Consider the following 13,812-nt stretch of genomic DNA (forward strand, 5'->3'; position numbering starts at 1 on the left):
GTACTTGTAGTTTCAGTCTTCACAGCTATACTTGTTCTGTTCTAGAAAGTCTGAAAGTACAGATAAAAACAACAGCTACATTCGCCCAGAGGTTAGAGCTATTATTGCTACTGGTTTTTGTGGGGGGTTTTTTGTTTATTGAGATGTGAAAAGCACAAACGCTGATGGAAAAAGGAGCTTGAATGGCTCAGTAATTAATGCACCCAGGCCACCAGACCATGACTGTCCACTCTGTCAGACACTGACGTTCTCCGAATATAGCAAAAATGCAATTTAAGCTGCTACATGTAAAACACCACATCAGTGTTTCATTACATAATGAACTGTGATAGCCGAGTCATGCTGGCTGTAAACAAATGGAACCGCTACTAAGAAAAGTGGTTTATCTTTCTTAGCTTTCTCTGTGTTCACGTTGAAATTCCCTGGGTGTGAACGCAGAGAGAAAGTCAATGCACTTTATTTCACGTCTAGTGTGGCTCTACCGGGCTGCAGCTGACAACCCTTTCTCTGCAACTTTCAGCTGCCCCCTCTTCAAAAAAAGAACACGCAGACATGATGTCCTATTACTAAACTAAAAGCTTGCTTGGCTGGAGCAACAGGATACTGGCAACTCTAAAAGCCCGCTCCACAGGGCCAGGATTGTACTCTCTCCAACCCAGTGCAGAGTGTTAAGTACAGCACCTTGCGTGGATGGCTGGCACCTGTCCCTCTGTATCTGCAGACCCGGTTGGCAGAGATCAACACTGCGCCATGCTCCACTTCACAGCCTATTACACATACCAAACAAATTAAATATGAGTGGGAGGGAGGGTGTATGATGGGGCAAGATGGTATTTCTTTCTTTTTTTTGGGTGAAGCCCCAGCAGTCAGGGGAGTCCACGCATGCAATAGAGGTTCATTAGACAGCTCAGTCTAGCCTCGTGGAATGTGCGAGGAGGCGCATCGCTCCATTGTTCAGTAGCTGCTCCTCTGGGAAAGGGGCTGAGCATATATCAAGAGTTGATGAGGAGATGTGGAACAATGCTGTGCCATCATATGTAACGGCATACGACAGGCAGCTCAGCGTGTGGACGCCTCTTACTGTCGAGGGAGGTGAACTCTGTACAAGCCACTGTCTGCACGGAGAATCCGCAACTCTCAAAAAGCCCAGAACTAGTTTATCTTTCCCATTTTAGGAGGTTCCTGGTTTGGCTGAACTTTTGCCACTGGTTAGCATAACGTTTCTCTGCAGCAGCACCGAGGCCCGGTGCAGCCCCCAAGGCCGGTCAGCTTACAGTGGTTTGGACTTTCCCTCTTTCCTCCTCAGTTATTCTATTTTATTTTTCTCCCTGGACAGAAGCCACGAGCAGTTACAGCAACTATTGTGTGTTGTGAGGTTCAGAGTGGCATTCTAATGAAGTGGCGGACCTCATCAGCGCACTTCAACTGCCAGCGGGTCAGCAACGGCTAGCTCGCACTTCAAATACCCAACAGGCTTTGTGACTGAGCTCTAAGTAAGACATGGATCTACTACTGTTAGATAATAACTGTTTTTTTGTTGGATTTTTTTTTCTTTTTCAGATTGAATCACCCACAGCTAAAATAATCCCATATTAACAGAATCACGATTTTAAATGCTGGGATTATCCACAAAGGTTTAGTATCAGTTTCCATTTCTTTTCTACAGTTATGAGTCCAGAAACAGCACGTGCTCTTGACACAAACAAAAACTCTGAGTAAGGTGGATGTACACAGACTTCAAATATGACCATAATGTTTTTCAGTCTTAGACACTGTTAAATAAATCGGTATATCAGTGTTTACAACACTGAGCACGCTCTGGAGCCCATGTAGCAGAGTATGCATCGCTGCTGACCCGACGTTAACAGTAGACGGCTCACCGGTTTGCAGACTACACAGAACACCGACTCCCTTATTTCCCTTACACATTACACTAACAGTATGCAAAGTTTATATCACAACACCTCCAGTCCCCAAAGTCCAATATCAGTCGAGCTCAAATCAATATATACTAGGGATGCACCAATAGATAGTAACAATGATACTGGCTAATATTCGCTTTGAAAACTGATACTTGCAAACAGGATGACGTTAGCCAATTACTGATATCAGACACTGTTTAAACTGGAAAGTGTTAGTGGTCATTATTTTAATGTTGTGTAAAATTAATTTTGTGCAGGATAATTGTTCAAAGTGATGAATAGTTGAATGACTGACTTGTTCTTAATAATAAAGATTCATTTGTTTCTAAAGCACAAAATAAAGTATAAGCAGCAAAAAACTAACTCAAAAACATCAGCACTAAAGTTGAAAATTATTTTAACCTTTTGTATCGGCTCAGAATTTAACAGTTGGTGTAAATTTATACTCCACATATGCCACATGCTATATGAACAAGCATATTACTGACTGCAGCTGTTTGCCTCACTAAGCTAGTCAGTCTGCTTCAGCAAATCTGGCAACAATCATTCAGGTATGCTATGCGTGTCATTGTTATTGTACATTTATGTTGCTGTAGCTTCACTGAAAGAATCAGCTGCCTTGAAACCCCCCCCCCCACAGAGTCTAATGTTTCACCATAAACCAAAAGACGCAGCGTGCACGTTCCTCGCACTACCACATGACAGTGCAATCTGAATGGTCAGACAGCAGTGATGGAGCTCTACTAAAGGGCTGTCAGAGGGAATCATTAATCCCAGAAGGCAGCATGAGACAGATGGTATGATGATGGTGGATCAATGCTTTCCCCGCCATCCTGACTGCTTCCAGTGGCCTGCCCAGAGGGAGGAAATGGGCTAATCCCTCAAAAGAAAGTCCAGACAAAACATGCAAGATGAGCGTGAGCTGCCCTCCTGCTCCTTGAGACCCTGTGGCTGTGCTGCATGCACTGCCCATTCCACATGAATAGTACTGGAGGGGGTTATAGAGGAGCAATGCAGAAGTAGGCAGACGTTTGTTCCTGTGTTTTTAGTTGAGAGAAGCTTTATGAAGAATTGACCCCCCCTCTTTAGGGCCTCTCTAAGAGGTCCCCAGCTGCAGGATGAAGGAGGGGAAGCATATACGAGCTATACATAACTGTCAAAGAAGCCGTAGCCACAGAACCAGACCCTTCTCCGATTAAAGGTTCTGACACTGAGAGACAGCAGTGTTCCCAGCATGGAGTAACGGAAGAGTGGGAAAAGGGAAGGAGGAAGCCCCACTGAGCTCTTTATGTACTCTTCTTCTATTCTAACAAATAGAACACACAATACCAGTAAAACCACTTATGGTGAGTCTTAAAACTAGACTGAAATATAGCTTTCATTCCCTAGCAGGAAATCAGTCATTGTTATAGTGAAAGAGTTACGGTACACTCTTTTGGGGTAAAAATCTGCCGTTTTTTCTACAGTACTGAGGTGCTGAGAAATGGGTGTTTGCAGCTATGGTGCCATCAATCAACGGGCTCCTTAATCGCCCGTGCTGCCGCCCAAAGACCTGTCACATCTGCAACTTAAACCACAGTCCCTACTGGAAAGCCAATTACAGTGCTGACACAACACACATACACACACCAGATAATTTGCACAGATTGCCTCATTAAGGAGAAGAGTCCCTTTTTCATTTTTTCTTAAATGACTATCAGTCTGCTACTGTAAAAACCCAAACAGGAAAGCGCCGTTCAAATGTTTTACAACGGGCCATCGGGTTGTGTAACGAGCACACTGTTAGTATCATATAATCGCACCAGCTCAAGGACATGAAACGATCATGTAAATATTGTCACAACAGCAACGGCAGCCTCGACGTAGATTCCAGGACAACTTTTATTTAAGTTCGACGAGTTCTTTTTCTCAGGCTTTCTGGTCAGCCTCTATCACAATGTGACACAGCCTCTTTTCCTCTCTCCAGGGCAAGTGGCTTTCTTATCTACCCGATCGAAAACACGGCTCTTGTTGCTTGTTGGCTTCCAGCGCCACAGATAGGAAGGTGTTTATTGGACTCAGTCAGGGAAGCCATGCAGCCCACTTCCTTCTAAACAGGCCTGCCCTGTACGTAGCCTCCAGACAAACAGGGTAAATAAGCTGAGGATCCAATTGCTGTTCCTGTGTAGCGGCCTGTGTGTGTGTGTGTGTGTGCGCATATTTGTGTGTTGAAGGGAGAGTAGGCTGATAGCGTGTCTACACTTCGCCTTCAGAAGACTTACCATATTTGGAAAAGAACAAAAAACTCCTCTTACAAGATAATAAGCTGCCATCTATTTAATGCTTCTCCTTCCCATTGCTGTTTCCAAAGGCTGCCGTATGAAGGCATCCATCTCCAGCCTTCCTATTTACTGCCACTCACCTGTTTTTAATTCCATCAGCGTGATGATGAAAGCTGAGAGAGCATTATGGTTCTCGCCAGTGGTCAGACAGTGAGTGAGCGAGCGCAGGCTCTGCATCAGTCACACTGTCAGCCTGCCAAATCACTTACGACAGATATAGGGGGAAGCAGAGGTGAATGGAGTGGGGGGGGTGTCTCTGATGTGCCAAAGGTTGACCCCTTGTCCTCCACAGAACACAGCCACACAATGCAAACATCATAAACATGTCCATTTGATACAGGACAACAACCATACTATGTATAGTAGAGTGCAACACTTGCTGGGGTCAAATAGCTTTTGCACATATTTCTTGGTGTTTGTTTTAACACACTTGGTGGACCACATTTCTGGTAAAGGGAAACCTCAAAGAATGACTCTGAGCAAAAGATTTAGACTGGATGCAAATACTCAAATCTGTTGTTATGTAAGAATTTAATCAATACTTTAATACTAGCACCACCTCCTACTGCTCACCCCAAGAAACCAGAGAAAATTAAAAATTAAAAACTGACTCACAAGTATGTTCTTCATCTAATTTTCCAAAGTTATGTGCACTGATTTGAGCTCAGAAACGTGTGCTTAGCTGTTATCTACAGCAGTGCTTTTGTGTCTCCTCTGCACTATTCTGTGCTTCAGTATATTTCATATGTGCATCTGGGTCTCAACGCTGCCAGATATAATTTACCTGTACATCATTGTGGCCTCTGCATAATGTATAATCACTAATACTTTTTTAAAATAATTTGCAATGATCTGATCATTCATTGGTGTTTGATATTAGTGAGTTACCTCATTTGAGGATCATAGACTATCTTAACCTATGTGTGCTTATACATCTCTTCTTATGTGTCGTCTCTCCAGCCAATCGTGCTTTATATGATGATGACTTGTAAACAGCAGAGATGGAAAAAGCCAGACACCCCATGAAAGGATTGATGTGATTTCTAACATTCTGCAAATGCTGAGTATTGCAATAACATATATTGAGATTTATCAAATATTTTCAACTGCAAATTATGTCCTCAAAGTTAAGCTTTCCCAGTATCTGTATCAGTATCTCTGCAACAAGTCTAACCCCAATGAAACAAAAAACTAAAGCCCTGAACTTTTCTTGGCCCGACATGACAGACGTGCATGTGGGAACAAAATTGATGCAAAACAAGCCGGTCTTGAACCTTCCAGCTGCCTACTACAAAGTCAGTATGACTGCAATGCATTCACTGCCACCAACTTCCCAATAAGAGTGAATGTGTCTCTTTCCTGATGCGTGCTGCATTTGAGAAAGACCAACTGCAGAAAACATCCTTAGCTGATTCTCTCAAAGTTGGCTTAAGATCATTTTCAGCAAAGGAAACAACAAAAAGAGAAGCCACTAAGGCTTTCCTGTCATTGTGAACCCATCTGACCACAACATGTTTGCCCATAAATCACAAATTTGCACGAGCAAACAGAACTTGTTGACAAAGAAAGCATGTAGCTCCCCTAAACTGCTTCCACAATGATGTTTTCAATCGCTGAGAACAATGTTCCAGCAAATGGCACGGCATGTGCGCACCAGTTAATGTTTATCATAGAATAACAAAGAACTGAACAGAATAATTACAGTTGTCACGGATACTTGAATCAGTATTGGGCTGATATCTGATATCAGCAGCGTAGCATTTACACTAGGGACACTGGCATATAGTCATGACAAAGCATCTGAGGCAGTAAAACAGTTTGTATTGAGAAAGACTGGATGAATAAAGCCTTTGATCAAAGAATGTCTTTTTTATATTTAAAGCTTATAAATAAATGTTTTTAAAGAAAGACAAATTGACTGCAACCTACATGACTGAGAAGCTACATGTGCTGACGGGGGGGGGGCACAGGGCACATGATCGCAGCGGGCAGTTATCATGAAGCGGCACAGATACGGTGTCAGCTTTCCCCTTGTAAATTAAGTTCAGATTGCTTAAAACCAAAAACAGAGCCGCAGTAGGTGGTGGTGTGATTGGCGGGCGGATACTGTGACATGTCAAGCCATGTTCTGTCATAGGTCATGCAATAAGAGCAGCCATGGGAACGGTATGGGAAACATACAGAGTATGGCCAGTATGGACAGGTTGTGTGATGGGAAGGCCATCTGGTATCACCAGCCACGCAGCGCCATACGATCACACCCCCTCATCCCTCATCCTACACCCACCCCCCATGCATTGATGGACTCGCAGCAGCTATTGAACGCTTATATGTTTCCGGTCATTGGCATTATTTTGTTATTTGTATGACATCCTCTTGCCGAAACAATGGCATTCTGCATGCTCTACATGTCTTCAAATATTGATCTTTCCAACCCCTTCGGCAGGAGTAAAGGGAGAGCCTGAAGAAAGGAATGAAAAAATACACATAAGGACTGAGCTGCCATTAAAAAAAATAGCCCACAAGAAAGAAATTTGACAGCTTTTTAATTTCTGTAAGAAATCAAACAGCATCAAATGAGGGAGAGAAGTCACAGCTGCTGAAAACCCCACTGTCAGGAACCTGGCAGTAACTCACAGCCTGAAGATGAGACCTCTTTTAGTCTTTGGCTGCATAACTGATTAATTACTTTCTTAGTCAGACAGGTCCTTCTAGTTTGCCGAGAAAAAGCAAAGCTGGGTTTGATAGACCTTGGCAAGTTGATGACTCCTGGGCTGCTTTCCTTTTCTCCAGATCTATTCTATTTTTCATGAGCAGACGATGCTATGGCCTCTGTGAATAAATTCGGAGGATTTGAGTGCTACCCAGCTGGTGTAGTTCTAAAATAAGGGTCAGGTTATATTTAACTCAGATGTGGTCTGGTGTAGGCCCCACCACCACCACCAATTGTGGATTGTGCAGTAATCTTGAGTGGGCAAAAACTCATTTGCCATAAGCCCGGCAGCAGCATTAAGATGAGGTCAAGACATCATCATTTGGGGGGCGCTAGCGAGCGCGATGGAGTGAACACGCTTTTTTCAGAGCCTCTGCACATTCCAGCTTAAATTGCATCATAAATAGGCACTTAAGTTACCAACCTGCTCTCAAAGACAATCTTAAACTTTGAACAAAGTTCCTACGGATATAAATCCAAGAAAGTCGCTTTTATGGCAGCAAATCTGCGGAAATACAAATACGAGGCTTCGTCGACAGCTAAGACCAGTGCAGCCGCGGGCAAAAGTGGTGACAACACCGCTAGCCAAACACCGAAGTCGGCACCGATAGCTAAAATGGATGTGGCAGACCTCAAGACGGATATTATTACTTCTCTGCGACAAGATATCGCCACCATCATCCAGCAGGAAGTCAGGTCTGCTCTGGCTGACAGCTTTGATTCGTTGAAAAGGGATATCCAAGATGTGAAGGCAGAAATCAATAGCAACACTACCGCTATTCGAGCCGAGCTGGACCAGGTGAGAGCTAACGTAAAATCTGTCGAAGCGGGTCTGTCGAATTGGTCTGACGAAATGGTGGCTGTACAAGACACGATGGAGTCCCTCACAAAAGAGGTGAAAGCCCTTAAACACAAATGTGAAGACCTCGAGGGACGTATGAGAAGGGGAAACATCCGGATTATCGGTGTGACTGAAACCCAGGGTTCCAGCTCTCCGGCGGCGGTCTCTGCGCTCCTTAAAGAGGTGTTTCAGCTTGACAGAGAAGTCCGCGTGGAAAGATCTCATCGTAGCCTGACTCAACGGAGACCCGGGGATATTCCACGCCCTATCATTGCTAAATTAAACAGCGAAGGAGACGCGGCGGACATCCTCAGGAGAGCGCGTAGAGGAAAATTACACTTCAAAGGAAACCCAATCGCCATATTCCCCGACTACACGGCCAGCGTGGCGAAAGCCAGAGCGGCTTTCACTGACGTGAGAAAGATACTTCAGGATAGACCGGGAGTCCGCTTTGGCATCCTGTACCCTGCCAGATTCCGTGTTTCTTACAACAACGTTGAAAAGGAGTTTGTGGATGCTGCCAAAGCCATGGATTATGTCAAGGAAAATATACTCTCTCCAGCAGATGGTGAACTATGACTGTCTTATCCTCTGTCTCAAGGTGTAAGGTAACTGAGAGTTCTCTACGTCAGTAAGCTACATCTCTGTGCCTGGTTGTAACTACTAGTGCAGGGCCTGAGTCCCAATATTGTTTTAGCAGACAGCACTGAGAATTATTAATGGTACTGAGACTGCTCGCCCAGCAATTTTCCCCGAACTTCAGTTCATCATTCCATATGAAGACATTTAAACTTGTGTTAGCTGCATTCGGGGTCCCTTTGACTTTTTGTCCTGCCGTTGTTACCCCTGTTCAGGTCCCTTGTTCTCCCGGGGATCATTTGACGGGTAAAAAGCTTGTACAAAGTGGTTTATATATTAGTTTCTGGTTTGTTGGTTTGATGGTTCTTTTTGTATTGCCCTATGCTAAACAAAAACCTTGGGTCATCATGGAGTTCAAAATTATTTGTGCCTCTCAGGTATTTCTCAAACTTAACCCTAAATAGTCAAGATAGATTTGCTTAAAGTCATAAGTTATAATGTCAAAGGCCTCCACAGCCCTATTAAAAGGAAAAAAATTCTAGGCCAGTTAAAAAGTTTCAATTGTCATATAGCTTTTTTGCAGGAGACGCATTTATCTGACGTTGAGCATGACAAGCTAAAAAGGTCGTGGGCACAACAAGTGTTTTATTCATCTCACAAATCTGGTAGGAAAAGAGGTGTGGCTATCCTAGTACACAGACAGATAAACTTCACCCCACTCGCTACTTATAGAGACCCACATGGAAGGTACATTATGGTCAATGGCTCTATTGATGGAGTACTGGTTTCCCTCATCAATATCTACGCCCCTAATGAGGATGAGCCAAATTTCATACATACAATTTCTAATCTAGTGCTTCAAAAGTGTTCTGGTGTTTTATTGCTTGGAGGGGATTTTAATTGTGTCCTGTCACCTTATATGGATAAACAACCAAGTTCTAAAAGCCATGCGTCACAAATGAGCAAAGCTCTAAAACATTTGACAATTGAACTGGGACTAATTGATGTCTGGAGAAATAGGTTTCCTAGAGTCAGAGATTATACTTTTTACTCGCATAGACATGCATCCTATTCCAGGATAGATTTCTTTTTTACCTCTAAAACAGAAGAGCATAGAATTGACAATATTGAAATTTTACCAATTACGTTATCTGATCATGCACCGTTATCACTCTCATGGGACTTAGGATTGACACCAAAACTAAAACTTTGGCGATTAAATGCCTCACTCCTAAATGATAGCCAGTTTTGTGAGTTCTTACATACTGAACTAAATACTTACTTGGAGTTGAATACAACCCCGGAGATATCGCCTTTAACGCTCTGGGATTGCGCCAAGGCATACATCAGAGGTCGCATAATATCATTTGCAAGTGCCAGGAAAAAAAGAAAAGAGGCTAGGCGGTGTGAATTGGAGGCCAAAATAAAACACCTAGAGCAACAACACAAAAAAGCACAGACAGCCAATTTGCTTTCTGATCTTAAAGGGTTACGTAGCGAGCTCAATAGTTTAATAAACGAAAAAATTGAGGGCAATTTAAGATTCGTTAAACAAAAGTACTATGAACAGGGTAGTAGGGCTAGTAGATTGCTGGCAATAAGACTCAGGAAACAGCAAACTTGTAATATGGTCCAAAAGTTGAAGTCAGATCAAACCCTAATCACTAAACCAAATCAAATTGCAAGTTGCTTTGCCAACTTTTTCGAGTCATTATATAAAAATTCAGATACATGTAAAGATGACAATACACTATCTGATTTCTTAGAAAGGATCAATTTAAAAACACTGCCAGAATCTGTAGCAAAGGAGATAGATGAACCAATTCGAGAACAAGAAATTTTACAGGTGATTTCAAACCTTAAAACTAAAAAAAGTCCTGGCCCTGATGGTTTTATTAACGAATTCTATAAAAAACTCAAGGACAAAGTCGCACCCTTATTACTGAAAGCTTACCACTGCGCTCTGCAGACTGGGGCTATGGCGCCGTCCTGGAACGATGCAACAATTGTCGTAATCCATAAAGAGGGCAAGGACCCCACAAATTGTCAATCATATAGGCCAATTTCACTACTTAATACTGATCTGCGCATTCTCACCACGATTTTAGCCAAAAGAGTTAGTAAAATCATTACACAGGTCATAAATCCAGACCAAACGGGGTTCATCGCAGGAAGGCACTATGGGGACAATGTTCGTAGGTTGTTGAACTTAATGTCCTTGTACAAGACCAAACAAGAAGAAACAATGATTCTGTCTCTTGATGCGCAAAAAGCGTTCGATAGGGTTTCCTGGCAGTACCTGGGCCACACACTTGAAAGATTTAAATTTGGGCCAAACTTAATTAAGTGGATACAGACTCTTTATTCCAACCCAATGGCGGCTGTGCGGGTAAATGGAACAATATCAGCCAGGTTTCCACTGGAGCGTGGGTGTAGACAAGGATGCCCACTGTCGCCCCTGCTGTTCGATATAAGTATTGAGCCTCTGGCGCAGCTGATTAGAGATGAACATAAAATTCAGGGCCTTTCAATTAATGGAGAACAGCATAAATTGTCCATCTATGCAGACGATGTGCTTTTATACATTTCAAATCCTGCAGTCAGTGTACCTCATTTAAAAGAAATTATTACTACATACGGTTACCTCTCTGGTTACAAAGTTAATATTGACAAAACATTGGCAATGGATATAGGAGGAAACATTTCACAAACATTCAAGGAGCAATGTGGTTTTAAATGGCCAAACGAAGGTATCAAGTATTTAGGAATTCAGATTCCTCACTCATTATCAGACTTGTATAAAGTAAATTATGAAGTTATAGTTGCAAAAATAAAAAAAGATTTAGAGAGATGGACAGTCCTCCCTCTGTCTTTCTTGGGTCGGATCGAGAGTATACGTATGAATGTATTGCCAAGACTTCTATACCTTTTTCAAATGCTGCCTGTTAACATTCCCAACTCTACATTTGATAATTTAGATAAACTTTTTTCCAAATTTATATGGCAAGGTAAACGTCCAAGGATCAAGTTCCAAACATTAAAACTGTCAAAACTGCAGGGGGGATTGGCTGTTCCAAATCTGAAATATTATTTCTGGGCAGCTCAGATGAGACCCCTGACTGTATGGGTGCGGGATTTGTCTGAAACTCAGTGGTTAAATATTGAGAAGACAATGTGCGAAAGATCATTGGAATCCCTGCTTTTTTCTAACATTTCAATTAAAAACTTGCATATGGGGGAATGGACAAGGGTCACACTAAAGATTTGGCGTAGAATCAAACAATCATTTGGTCTTCCAAAAGAAATTTCAATTTTATCTAGCCTTTCCTCCCTGCAGGGTTTTTCTCCTATTGTGGAAGACTCTGGCTTCAGAGCATGGTCAAATAACGGGCTTCATAAACTTTGTCATGTCGTGAGGAATGGACACCTGTGCTCATTTGAACAGCTGAGAGGTCGGTTTCAGCTTCCTTCTTCTGACTTTTTTAGATTTCTGCAGTTAAGAAGTTTTTTGACAAAACATAAAGAATGGAGGCAAGTTTTGGAGCCCTCACCCATTGAGGAAATATTTCTGAAAATATTTCAAAGTAATTCCTCCCCAAAATTAATCAGCAATTTTTATAATGCATTTATGAGTTTCAACACAAGTGCAACTTTGGATATTAAGGCAAGGTGGGAAGCTGAGATTGGCACTCAAATCTCAGAGGACACCTGGGAAGAGGTGTTTGGTGAAGCCCATCTTGTGACTAATTCTGGGCTGTGGAGAGAATTTAAATGGAAGGTGGTCATGAGATATTTTAGAACCCCAGAGATAATTGCCAAAATGAAGCCTACAAATCCTGACACCTGCTGGCGAAATTGCGGTACTTATTTAGGAACCCACTCACATATATTCTGGTCATGCCCAAAAATCTGTTCATTTTGGAATGACATATTTAAAGTTCTCAATACAGTTTTTCAACAACCATTAATAAAAGACCAACAGCTAGCCATTTTAGGAGTATTACCAAATGGTTTTGTGGGAAACAATAAAAAGTATCTCTTAAGAATTCTGCTTACAGCAGCACTAAAGTGTATTACTATTAAATGGCTGAATCTTGACCCACCTTCATATAATATGTGGATTGATAAAGTAAGAGAAATTTACCAGATGGAGGAAATAACATATGCTCTGCGGATTCAGAGAGAATTGTTTACTGAGCGTTGGCGACCCATACATGCTTTACTGTTTCAGTAATTTAGCATAGGTCTGGTTCATTTTGTTCATTTTTGGCTAAGATTGTCAAATGTTATTTAATATTACATAAACTTTTTGTTTTATTTTTATTGCTTTTGTTGTTTGTTTGCTTGGGTTTTGTTTTGCTTCCCAGTTTTGTTTTGTGTTTCCTAATTGCAGCTGTTACTGTAATCTGTATTTCTGCATTGCGGTTCCTGTAACTGTCCTACTTGTGAACATTGCCAAGTACGAGTTGCAATGTTGTAAAGTATAATAAAAATTGAGTTTAAAAAAAAAAAAAAAAAAGACATCATCATTTCCCCGAGTATATTGTCCGAGCATAACAAGAGATTTAAAGCCGCCAGACGTCTTGAGGGACATACAGAGTTCAGTACAATCCCATCCCAGCTGACTGCACTGACAGCTCACCTCCATACTGTCCTTAAAAACCCAATAAAAAGACCAGTAAAAAAAACAACACTGTCCGTGATATGAATCCATTTATGGCACAGAGGTGACTTGAACACACCTTAACTACTGCGTTGTCAAAAGCAGGTGCTCCCCCATGTGAGGAATGTCCATCTGAGTTTAAAAGGTCACACCACGATGCCGGCAGAGCATAAAGTATGCGAAACATCTTGACCTTGCGAGGGTCATGGACTCTAAGGGGCACCTCTCTGACCCATTTCAAGATGTTTCTGGAGAGGAAATGCTCTCAAGTTGTTGGCATGCATTTCATCTTAATCATATAATCGAAGTCAAAGGCAACTTTTTGCCCAAAAATCTGTTCCTATTTTTGGCAAAAGCTCCTCCAGTTATTAGGTGGCCCTCATCCGCAGGGCAACTGTTAGCGTATTATTATTATCAGAGCAGTATGGAAAGCTGACAGAATATTTCTAAGTCTGCCAGACAGAGGTTCAGTAACTCCACCCTTCTTGAGGAAACAAGTGTGAATGATCGACTGTCCTCCTTCAGTCTTTTTTTTTTTTTTTTTTCATCCACTATCTCTGTTTTTGGATGTCATCTTCCTTCTTTCTTTTTTTTTTTCTGAGCATCTCAGCGCTGCCAAGCTTGGCTGGGGAAGGAGTGTTGTGATGGTGTAGGCTGCCTGTGTGGATGCGCTTCAAACACAGGGAACACTTCCAATAATGTATGCACATCATGGCCTGGTACGCACACACCCACACAGACACAGTAACACACTGGCAAGAGCTAACAAAAGC

The 13,812-nt window shown here is 42.1% G+C and overlaps 1 protein-coding gene across 12 annotated transcripts in view; it reads right to left on the reverse strand.

Annotated features, from left to right (window-relative positions):
- The window catches only part of arvcfb (ARVCF delta catenin family member b), a 255,585-nt gene that overhangs the window by 123,950 nt on the left and 117,823 nt on the right, over positions 1-13,812 (reverse strand). The window lies entirely within an intron of this gene.

Source organism: Oreochromis niloticus, linkage group LG12, assembly GCF_001858045.2.
Source record: "Oreochromis niloticus isolate F11D_XX linkage group LG12, O_niloticus_UMD_NMBU, whole genome shotgun sequence".
In the NCBI taxonomy this organism is placed as follows: domain Eukaryota; kingdom Metazoa; phylum Chordata; class Actinopteri; order Cichliformes; family Cichlidae; genus Oreochromis; species Oreochromis niloticus.